A 12,242-nucleotide genomic window follows, 5' to 3' on the forward strand; every position below is an offset into this window, starting at 1 on the left:
GCAGAGTCTCCCGATGGGAGTTATAATCCTTCTCCCCTCCCTAGAGAATATTTCTGGGGTTATTAAAGGACTCCCCATTACTTCCAGCCCCTCCCCTCCAGAGTGGGTGCAGGAGAAATCAACCAGAACGGCAGCATCCGAGCAGCTCCCAGCTGTGACTGTTCCACCCTCTGCAGAGAGCCTGGTGCTATGGTTGTTGTGGGTTCTGGGGCTTCCAGCCCATCTCCCACAGGTGAAGTGACCTGAAACCAGAAGAACAAGATGGCGATGTTCATCTTCTCTCCCTTCTTCCCTTCCAATCCAAAAATAGGCTTCAGTAACTCTAGCTGCATGAAAGCCACTAAAATCCCACCCAGGCAGGCCATGACGGTGAGTTGGCTGCTTCCAGAACCATTCCATTCGCCTCCAGCCCCCTTTCTACTGCTCCTTCTGTGCTAAGCTGCCTTCCCCTGCCCCTCTGCTTTCTAGTTAGGCTCTGACCTTTCAGAGCTGCCTACCCAGGCTGCTCTGACCTTAGGACTTTTTTTTTTCCTCCAGAAGAATCCTTCCCTGTCCCTAAATCCTCATCAATAATCATTCCCCACCGCAGCCCTCAGTCTGTACTTAGGAAGAAAACAACTGTGAGATAAACTGAAATAAAGAATGGTAGATACTTTCTAGTGAGCTTAACATGGCTATACTTCCTGGAGTATTTATGTCTTAAAATACTAGTAACTTGTTGTAGTAAATGAAATGGTGCCCCCCTCCCAAAATATACCCATGCCCTGACCACTGGAGCCTGTGAATATGACCCTATTTAGAAAAAATGATCTTTACAGATGAGTTAATTAAGTTAAGGATCTCAAAATGAGATCATCCTGGATTTATCCAGGTGGTCCCTAAATCCAATGACAAGTGTCCTTATAAGAGTCAGAAGAGAAGACACAAACACAGAGGAGGACAAGCCCATGTGAAGACAGAGGCAGAGACTGGAGTTTCATAGTCACAAGCCAAGGGCCACCTGGAGCCACCAGAAGCAACTACCTTCCTAAACATAAGCATGCTTAGCAGGTGTTTGCATAAGCCTTCCTGTAATTTTCTGTGCAAATATCAACTTACATGTGCTTATTCTTTTGTTTAACACAACTGGGATTATACTATTCTGTTTTGCCTCTTGTCTTTTCCACTTAGTATATCATGGACACATTACACGTGGGCCAGAAAAAGATTTGCTCATCTTTTGATGGCTACAATATTCTTATTGTATGGCTCTACCACAATTTATCTAACCAGTCTCTATGGAAAGACATTTAGCTTATTTCTGGTGTTTTGCTCTTTTAAACAATGGTACAATGACAGCAGTGTACATATGTCTTTGTGTATCTGGCAAAAATTTTTAGAAATGGAATGTGTAGGTCAAAGCGCATGTTACCCAATTACCTTCCAGAAGGACTGTACCCAGTTTTACTCTCACAGGGTTTGAGAGGACCCATTTCCCCAGGTCATTGACCACACCAGGTGTGATCAACAAGTTAAATTGCTACTGACCTGTGTTTTTCATATTCCTCAGATGTTACTGGGTGGGGATGGGGAGAAAAATCTTCCATGCCTGGAATTATGACCTAAAACTCAAATAAAAATTCTAATTAATGTTATTTCTCACACCTAAGGGAAAATATCATCCCCAGATTATATTGTAGCTTTGTTCCCTCAACCCTGACATGTAGTGTTGGGTTAATCCCAGCCATTCCTCATCACCTTTCAGGGGATTCTCACCGTGACCTGAAAAATATTTTGACTTTTCAAATCCTGGTGTGATGACTTGAATGAATTTTATGCTGCTCCATTAATCTTCTGCCAGACACATTTGTCTGTAGCACATTGTACCTGAGGTCTCTGTTCCACTTGACTCGGATTTTATTTGATGGTTGTTTGATGTTGATTGACAACATTCCAGGAAATAAAGATGCAAACTTGATATCCTCAACCAGAGTGCCTGCTGGAGAAACACAGGCTGCTGTATTTCTTTGGGATAACTTGCCTCCTATTAACGCTGATTTTGTTTGTGCACATAAGGCTCCTCAGCTGCATGGCAGATCCAGGTCCTGAAACCTCATTTTTTGGCTAATTCCTCATTTCCAGTCAAGTCACATGGAAAGAGTATGTTGGAGGGACCCACACAACCTCCTTCTTATCCCAGTTTATTCACTACTATTTGCAGAGCTCTGTGACTGACACCCAAAGCAGCAGATCTGCAGTTCTGCAAATCCGCCGTTCTTCTCGCATCCTTGCCAGGAGTGCTGCAGCCTGTGATCCCACCAGCTCCCATGCTCTGCAGTGGTTTTCTCTCTGCATGGCTGCTCCAGGGTACCATCACCAGCTGGCTGCCTGTCAGCATCGTGAGATGTAAATGTCCCTGTGCTTCTAGCCCTCCTTTACTATTTCTTGACACGTTGCTATAATCTGGAGATGGAGATCGAAGATGCTCTGAATTTCCCACCTCTGTTCCCCATGGTGGGGGTGGGAGTGCGCTACTGGCTATTTCTTAGAATGGATTTTAACTGCTCTGTAAAAACCAATTAAGAATTTCTTGTTATGTATATTTTACCAGTTAAAAAAAAAAAAGCCAAACAGAAAGACAAATTAAGAGCTGAGAGTGTCCCATTATTTTCCTTCCAAAAAAGCCACCGAAATTAGGTATTTCATCCTAAAGGTGTCTCTCCCCTCTGCATTATTATGTGTCTTAATAGAAAAACATGAGGGCCATCGGACCTCTCCTTGGCATGACTTTCTTGATTTCCAGGGTGCTGGTTAGCTAGGTTAATGATGTACTAGAGCAGCGGACCCCAACCTTTTTGGCACCAGGGACTGGTTTCGTGGAAGACAATTTTTCCACGGACCGGGGGCGGGGGATGGTTTTTGGATGATTCAAGTGCCTTACATGTATTGTGTGCTTTATTTCTATTATTATTACATTGTAATATATAATGAAATAATTATACAACTTACCATCATGCAGAATCAGTGGGAGCTCTGAGCTTCTTTTCCTGCAACTACATGGTCCCATCTGGGGGTGATGGGAGACGGTGACACCTGAAGTGTGTTGCTTAAATCCAGTCTACTCCGTAATCTCGTTTTGTTTGTTTGTGTGTTTGTTTTCATAATCTCGTTTTGGAGTGTTTGCTGTCACTGCAAAAAACCCTGCTTCACAAAGATAGGATGTTGGAAATGGAAGCAGGCTTTTCAGTGCTTCTGTGGCAATCTCAGGATATTCCGCCTTGACTTTAATCCAGAACCTATGGAGATTTGAAGTTGTCTCAAACACACTTTTATGGCCACCGTCATTTGCAATCTCAAGCAGTTGATCCTCTTCTAGCATGGACAAAGTTGATTCACCTGGCTTGTTCGCAAATGGGTTGCAGATCCATTCCTTCCCAGCTCAGGGGTTTTTTGTGGTTGGGAAGTAATGCTCAAACTCTTTTGAAAGCTGAGATAGGTAATCATGCACCAGCTGGGAGAAGGAAGGCCCTGGCTCAGTCTCCTTCTAAATCTCTAATGTTTGAAATATGTCAAAAATCCTAATGTTCACTCGTTGCCCCCATAATTCCAGTTTGGCTTTGAATGCAGCCACTTTATCTACCATCCTGAACACAATTGTCGTTCTCCCCTGAAACGACAGATTGAGTTCACTGAGCAAGTTGAATATGTCACACAAGTAAGCAAGTTTTGTGACCCATTCTGTGTCACTGAAATGTGCTGCCAGTAGTGACTGTTTTTCTAAAAGAAATCTCTGGAGTGGCTCTCATAACTCAAAAACTCTGGCCAGTGATCTATCTCTAGAAGCCGTCTCACTTCTGTGTATAAGAGAAGACGTGTGTGCTCTGCGTCCATCTCCTCACAGAGCTGCGCGAACAGACGTGAGTTAAGGGCATGTACTTTAACATGGTTGATAATTTTAATCACATCCTGCAAAACACTGCTAAGTTCAGGTGACATTTTTCGGCTAGCCAGCACTTCTCTGTGGATGACACAGTGTGTAGACTGACATTCAGAAGCGACCTCTTTGACCCGAGTAGTGAAACCAGAAAGCCATCCAGTCATGGCAGCCGCTCCATCCTGCATATACCGACACAAAATGACCAATTCAGTTTTCCTGATATGTAATCATTCAAAGACTTGAATAGGTCTGCAGCTGTGGTGTTGGTTGGCAACAAAAGTGCACATAACATATCGTAATGCACATCCTCTTGAAAAATATATCACACAAAAGCAAGCATTGTTGCCTTGTTGTCAACATTGGTGGACTTGTCAACCTGGATTGCGTACCACAGTGACTCATTAATCCTCTCTGACAATTGCGCCTCAGTATCCTCTGCTATTTCATCAATTCGTCTAGTTATGATGCTAGCCAAAAAAGGAACACGTGCCACCTTTTGAACTGCAGCCTCTCCTAAAAGCTCATGACAGATGTCCTTAGCAGCAGGCAGGATCAACTCTTCACCAAGAGTAAAGGGCTTCTTACTTAGCTTTAGCAATGCAGTTAGCCACTAAGAATGATGCTCTCAGTGCAGACACATTTGATGAAGCGGTGGCCTTCAATAATTGCTTCTGTTCTTCGTGTTCACGTTTTTTTTTCTTTTGAAAAACCCCAAAGGCTTGTCTTTTAATGCAGGGTGCTTACTCTCCATGTGGCGAAGCAGGTTTGAAGTTTTCAGGGCTTGGTTGGATAGCCGGTTGCCACATATTATACAAAGCAGGCTTTGAGAATGTGAATCAACTGTTGCAATGAACCTGTAATTTAAGTAGGACTCTTGGTATTTTCTTTTAAATGCAGCTTTCTTTTTGTTCGCGGTCTTAGAGTCTTCTGCCATCTCATCATTGGGTCTTTCCCCCTTTTCAAAGAAGCTCTCCAGCAACATTTGTTTTTTACTCATTTTGGCAAGGGTTAGCTTGTGAGCTTACGAAAACCAAGACAAGCGCGCAGTGTGGGAATGAGGTGCGGACAGAAGTGGTAAATAAAATAATGGGCGGGCCACATGCAGACTAAAATAAGTGTCAGATTCTGACTTAAAGCCTGCCACAAGATGCAGCTGTACAACTGAAGTACATCAACTCACTTCCCACTATAAAGCCTGCCACCAGATGCAGCTTAATTTTCACTTGCCGCTCACTGATAGGGTTTTGATATGAGTCTGCAAGCAATTGATTTATTATGGTCTCTGGGCAGTCAAACCTCTCTGCTAATGATAATCTGTATTTGCAGCCGCTCCCCAGTGCTACCATCACCCCTCAGCTCCACCTTAGATCATCAGGCATTAGATTCTCATACGGAGCGTGCAACCTAGATCCCTTGCACGTGCAGTTCACAGTAGGGGTCGCGCTCCTATGAGAATCTAATGCTGTGCTGATCTGACAGGAGGCGGAGCTTAGGCTGTAATGCGAGTGATGGGGAGTGGCTGTAAATACAGATGAAGCTTGGCTCGCTCACCTGCCACTCACCTCCTGCTGTAAGGCCCAGTTCCTATCAGGCCCACGAACCAGTACCCGTCCGTGGCCTGGGGTTTGGGGAACCCCTGTACTACAGTGCTGGTACTGGAGATATTAAGCATATCCTCTTGTAGATTTCACTTGGGCAGCACATGATTAGATCATGCACTTGAACTTCTGAAACTTTTGTCTCCCAATTACAGTAGAGCCATGGATATTTTCACCTCTGGATTCCCTCTAACCTCCCCTTCCATAATACTACATACTATCAGATCACACAAAGTCAGGTGGGAGGTATGATGAACAACATGCATTGCCCAGACCTTTCATTCTTCTCAGCCTAGCTGCTTCAGGGTTTCAGGGAAGGCTGCCTTCCATCTCTGATTTCCCCTTCTCAGCAGCTCTGCAGCACCTCACAACTGAGAATAAGTGGCAGACAACATCTTTTTCATACCACAGTGCAGGTCTGGGCAGGGTGTGGGCAGGAATCTGAAAAAAGATGAAATAAGTAAGAAGTGAGGCAGAGTTCCAAAAACTGGATGGGGGTCAAAGATGGAAGCAAAAAGAATCATGGAGGATTTTGACCCCAGCAACGTGACCTGATTGCTGTACCTTCTTTCATACTGTATTAGCGATACATTCGCAGCTGAATCGCCATTTCCTTGAGCCTACTGGTGTCTGGAAATCATTTTAAATACCACTTAGTAGCATTTAGATTATTTTATGATAACGCAGTACCCATTGAAAGGATTATTAAGCTCATATTTGCAGTGGCCTGGGGAAAAAATAATAAAATTGATCTCTTCGAGAGATGGCTCCCACAGTTGCCCCGTCAGCAATTATTCATTTAGAAGCCTCTCTGCCTACATTAGAACCTGAGATAAATTGGCATATGCTAATGCAGGGCTCTGCTGTGGGTTTCTTCTCCTTTAGGAGTTCAGGCTCTCATTACCTACCAACTGACGCACAGAAGCCTCTACCCTATTTCCTTCAGTTTGGTGTCACTGTTATATTGTTTGCTCTGAGCCAAAGTAATATCTTTTCCTTTCCATATGCCTATTGCTCCTTTGATAATGGGTTTCCAGAGCAATACTGCAAATAATAAGCCAATGGTCAGAGCTCTCTTGCTTGATTCCAAAAATAATACCTCATTAGGAAGTAGATCTCGGCTTTTTACTATGGAATGGGGAGATTTTATAAAAAAAAAAAAAAAAAAGCACCACTCTTCATGGCCCACAGAAGCCCATAAGTCACTGGAGAGAGATAATGTTGCAAAGTGAATCCTCAGCCTCTCAGCAGGCACCTGAAAGTTGAAACAGGTTAGTGGTGTGCTAGAGTTGATTTGGCGTGCCTTGGGAGAGCCCATGTTGAACGGCTCTTCCCAACTCCAGGTTCGGTGACCTGAGGGTAGCCTGTAATTGGCCAGGAAAATGGGGAAATGCTACAAATCAGAATTTCCTTCCTCCATCCCTTCCTTTCTGTCTTTTCTGCTTTTTGCAGAGCGGATTATTAAACATTTGCCACACCCAGCCACCTCAATGGACTCTCCAGAGTGAAACAGTTCCCCAGATACAGCTGGGTAAAAACCAAGACTCGTTCATTGCTGGAGGCTCACTGTGAAAGTGGGCTGGCCTGTTCTGTTCCCTGGGTAGCAGCACCAACTGTTTCCAGCTCATTATTTCTGTGCAACTTATTCAATCCAATACCTACACCTCTAGCTTCTTACATATTCCTCTGGATCATAACCAAGAGATTGCTGCAATGAAAGTACCATGAGCCTAATTATGCTTGGTTTTAAAAGGGAAAGAATTCTTCTTTTCAATAATTTAATTATGAAAGACATTGAGAGGTCGGGTGCACAGTCTAGGGTTTTGACAGCTAGAGGAGGCCAGGAAAGGATCGCTTCTGTTATTACATCTATTGTTTTCCTAAAACACGGAAAGCAGGACAAGTCCCAACATCTGTTTTAAATTCCGTTAGCGTAAGGATTTAATTACTATTGAATCAAAATTTTATGATTTAAACTCTTACCATTATTCTAATGTGCAGGAGAAAGATTCTGATAGGGGATGAAAAGCATGGAGGAAAAGGTGTTCGTGACAATGGAACTCCAAAATCAAAATTTTCTCACTTTATTTTCTCATCATAATTTCTAGAACTAGCCTAGACTATAATAGTATTATCTAACTACTATTTTAATTGCACAAGCACATTGTTCAAAAATACTTAAGGAGGAGAGTACAAAAGTTGAAGAGTACAAAATGAATAGCAAAATTCTCTCCCCATCCATTGCAGCTCCCGATCCCACTATTCAGTTAGTTAATGGCAAGATTTTATTGTGTACCTTTCCAATTAAAAATAGAATATTTGAATGCTAAATATACTATTGCATTTGATGATTAAATATTCATTATAAGCCCACAATAGTTTCAAAATTTTTTTACCAAGTGTGCTTTTACTCAGGTATACAGACATCAAACAATGCTCATTAATATTAAAAACCTGGCTACTTTGCTGCACTAATTACAAAAACCCATGGTTTTGCTGCTTTCCCTTTGGAATTTTTTTTCAACATAACCTGAATACAATAGTGGAAATGCATGGGAAGTGAAGAGTCCAGAACTGACTTAGCTTCTCTTGGCAGGATTTTTTTGCCCTGAAAAATACGGGATCCCAGAAGAGTGTACCCTGCCCACCTCCCATGTCCTCCTACATCATAGCTCACTGGACTCATAAAACCAAACACCACCACTGCTTCTCCTTCTCAGAGCAAAGGACTCTTTGGTACAGTCAAATCTCCCAGAATTCTCACAAAATGTTCATAATTGCAGCCTTCCGATGTCTCCTCTCCAGCAGTATTAATGGCTTGTATTTCCTGGTTAGTGTCCTCAAATACCCATCCCTCCTCCCTCCCACTGTTTCACTTATTGGACTACATGGCCTGTATTGCCAGGGCATCTGCTTCAGGGTCTCCCGCTTCTGTCTCTTGGGGCCCTGAAGCTTGAGATTCATCACACAATTCACGTTGACACCCCACCCTCTCTCCCCCGGCTGGCCTCAAATCCCAGCTACTGCTTTGTGTTTGCCTGTTTCTGACTTTTGGCTGAAGAGGAAAGGGTAGAATTCTGTTTTTCTTTTTTTTTTTTAATTAATTTTTATTGGAGTATAGTTGCTTTACAATGTTGTGTTAGTTTCTACTGTATGGCAAAATTAATTAGCTATACATATACATATGTCTCCTCTTTTTTGGATTTCCTTCCCATTTAGGTCACCACAGTGCATTAAGTAGAGTTCCCTGTGCTATACAGCATGTTCTCATTAGTTATCTATTTTATACATAGTATCAATAGTGTATATGTGTCAAACCCAATTTCCCAATTCCTCCCACCACCCCATCCTTTCCTCTTTGGTATCCATACACTTTTTCTCTACATCTGTGTCTCTATTTCTGCCCTGCAAACTGGTTCATCTGTACCATTTTTCTAGATTCCACATATATGCATTAATATACGGTATTTGTTTTTCTCTTTCTGACTTACTTCACTCTGTATGACAGTCTCTAGATCCATCCACATCTCTACAAATGACCCAATTTCGTTTCTTTTTATGGCTGAGTAATATTCCATTGTATACATGTGCCACATCTTTATCCATTCTTCTGTTGATGGACATTTAGGTTGCTTCCATGACCTGGCTATTGTAAATAGAGCTGCAATGAACATTGTGGTACATGTCTATTTTTGAATTATGGTTTTCTCAGGGTATATGCCCAGTAGTGTGATTGCAGCATCATATGGTAGTTCTATTTTTAGTTTTTTAAGGAACCTCCATACTGTTCTCCACAGTGGCTGGATCCATTTACATTCACACCAACAGTACAAGAGGGTTCCCTTTTCTCCATACCCTCTCCCTCATTTATTGTGTGTAGATTTTTTGATGATGGCCATTCTGACTGGTGTGAGGGGATAACCTCATTTTAGTTTTGATTTGCATTTCTCTGATGATTAGTGATGTTGAGCTTCTCTTCTGATCTTATTATAGTGGTTCTTGCTGCCTTCATTTGTTTAGGCACAGCCTCTGGGCAGTTTCCCTGTCAGGAGAAGTGGGTGTGCCCAAGTTCCTTGCTAAAGACTCCTCTGTGGCTGGGGGACCTCCCCATACAGGTATTGTTTCTGCTGTCACAGTCTCGTCTGTCTCAGCAGCAAGAATCTATTTCTGGGCCTCTAGCCTTTGCTCCTCTACTGCCCGTTCCTTTTCTGGGTACCTCTCAGCTTCCTTGTGCCACACAGGTCCTATAGGCTGAATAGCCTTAACCTATTTGAGAAAAGTATCACATTAATCTTTTTGCACATGCCCAGAAGCACATGATTCCAGAGCGTAGTGGAGCAGCTGGGAAGACACACACAGGGGTTGTGGTTATTATGCATGAGTCTGGTCTTAAGCCCCACTTGCAGGAGGTTATTTGAGTATTTGACTTATAGGTACCCTCCCCGCCCCCATACTTCCAGTATAAGCTCTTCCCTAGAATGATGCTGCAAGGGAATGGCTACCTTTGTGAATAAAATACAGCTCAGAGCCTCCAAGGGTGGCCATGAAGATTAAATTCACCACTCGGGAAATGGTAGCTGGACCGTATCTATCTGGTTCTTGCCTGAATTTTGTGCCGATTTTCACTGCCTCTCCTCCTCCCCATCATGCTAGTCTAAGGATTGGAAGTTAGAGAAAAAGACCCTGGTTCATTCTGGCTTCACACACATACATTTGTTCATTCAATAAATATTTATTGAGCACTTACTCTACACCAGATATTGTTCTAATTACTAGAGATATCAGAGAAGATTCTCGATCCTCCTCAGCTTCCCTATAGTACAACTGAAACAAGAATGGAATGTTTATATAAGAATAGATGTTACTAACAGGGACATAAATACAGAGAACCCAAGAAATTGAAGTTATCTGGTTTACAAGATACAGTTGATTTCTGTGTAGATCATATATCAGACCACATGTGAAATCTCAGCCTCAATTTTAGACCCACCACTCAGGAAACCATTTACATAAATCTACCACCTTCAAAGCATAGACCCCACTGCTCAAGTCTCAAAGAAAGATAGTATTTCCTCTCCCTACAGCTTAAAGCCTGTCTTGTTCTGCAGGAGGCAAAGAATGTAAAATCATCGTGTATTATTGGATGCGCTGTAGCCTGCCTTTCTTTCTTTCCTACTTTGATCTAAGAAAGATTAAAAAAAAAACTGTTGATCTACCATTTTAGTATGTTTCTTTCAACTTCTACTTGTATTTGTATGCCTGTTTTTATTTTGTTTGCTTTAATGCATAATGTATTTGGTTCATAAAGGTTTAGGGCAGCAATTCCTCCTCTGTAGAATGAAACCATGGCCAAGAAAAATAGCTGTCTTGGTTCTGTTTAATGATTTCTGATGTGAATTATACTTTGATAATATTTTGATTCTTGCTTCCTTTATATTTTCAGTTTTTTAAATACACTTATGCATGTCATTTTTGAGTCATATTTTTTTAGATGTCTCTTTAAAATAGCAGATAAATGAATTTTGTTTTCTATGAAATATTTTTCTTTTAAGAGGGAGGGTAATACATACACCAAAAACATGTAAGACATCTTGGGTTACAAACTTTGTCTCTCGAAATTTCTCTTGCTCCATTTAAATGCCTTTATAGAAAACCTATTTTTGTCTGTCATGATGCTTACAGAGCAGTGGTTCTAAAAGTGTGGTCAGTACACCCATGGGGGTCCCTGAGACCCTTCAGGAAGTCCATGAGGTCAAAACAATTTTCATAATATTACTAAGATATTTTTTTCTTTTATGGTGTTGACATTTGCACTAAAAGTGCAAAAGCAATGATGCCTTAGCAAGAATCCAGGCAGTGGCACCAAATTGCAATATTAGTCATTGTATATTCTGTTTGATAGTAAGGGGAGGAACACGCAAGGCACTTCTACAGCACACCTGAGTATGATGACTGTCTTGAGGAAAACCACTGGGGCAATTGTTCGAGCAACAAACTGAACTAGCCACCTTTTTGCGTGAAAGAACAACTAACAGACAAACTATGGTAGATCAATATTGAGTATTTGTCAGCCATTGTCTTTCAAATGGACTAAACAAAACTGTCATTTTGAGGAAAAGAACTGACTGTATTTGTTGTTCAATGATAACATTCAAGCTTCCAAGTGAAAATTAGAACTTTGGAAAACTTTTCTTTTTTTTTTTTTTTTCCCCTTTTTTGCGGTACGCGGGCCTCTCACTGTTGGGGCCTCTCCCGTTGCGCAGCACAGGCTCCGGACGCGCAGGCTCAGCGGCCATGGCTCACGGGCCCAGCCGCTCCGCGGCACGTGGGATCTTCCCGGACCGGGGCACGAACCCACGTCCCCTGCATCGGCAGGCGGACTCTCAACCACTGCGCCACCAGGGAAGCCCTGGAAAACTTTTCAATGACCACTGTGACCTTGTTAGCGATACTTAGCAAAGTCCAATACTTACTTTTCTGATGATTATCAGTGGGAATATTAACGAATGTGAACTTTAAAAATTGTATAATGAAATGTGTCCACATTTGGAAGATCTGCATAACTCAGGGAAACAATATGTTTTCAGATGATTAATGAACGATGTTATATAGGTGAAGATCCATTCAAAGTGCAAGATAGACTAATGGATTTGGCTATAACTGAGTATGAAAAGTTATTTAAAATGATTTCAATTTCCATATTACAATTAACCTTTAAAAACTACCAC

The 12,242-nt window shown here is 42.0% G+C and overlaps 1 pseudogene; it reads right to left on the reverse strand.

Annotated features, from left to right (window-relative positions):
• Nucleotides 1-5,588, reverse strand: part of LOC132522642 (glutaredoxin-3-like) — a 102,224-nt pseudogene extending 96,636 nt beyond the window's left edge.
• Between the last annotated feature and the right edge of the window lie 6,654 nt (nt 5,589-12,242).

The sequence above is a fragment of the Lagenorhynchus albirostris genome, chromosome 7 (genome assembly GCF_949774975.1).
Source record: "Lagenorhynchus albirostris chromosome 7, mLagAlb1.1, whole genome shotgun sequence".
In the NCBI taxonomy this organism is placed as follows: domain Eukaryota; kingdom Metazoa; phylum Chordata; class Mammalia; order Artiodactyla; family Delphinidae; genus Lagenorhynchus; species Lagenorhynchus albirostris.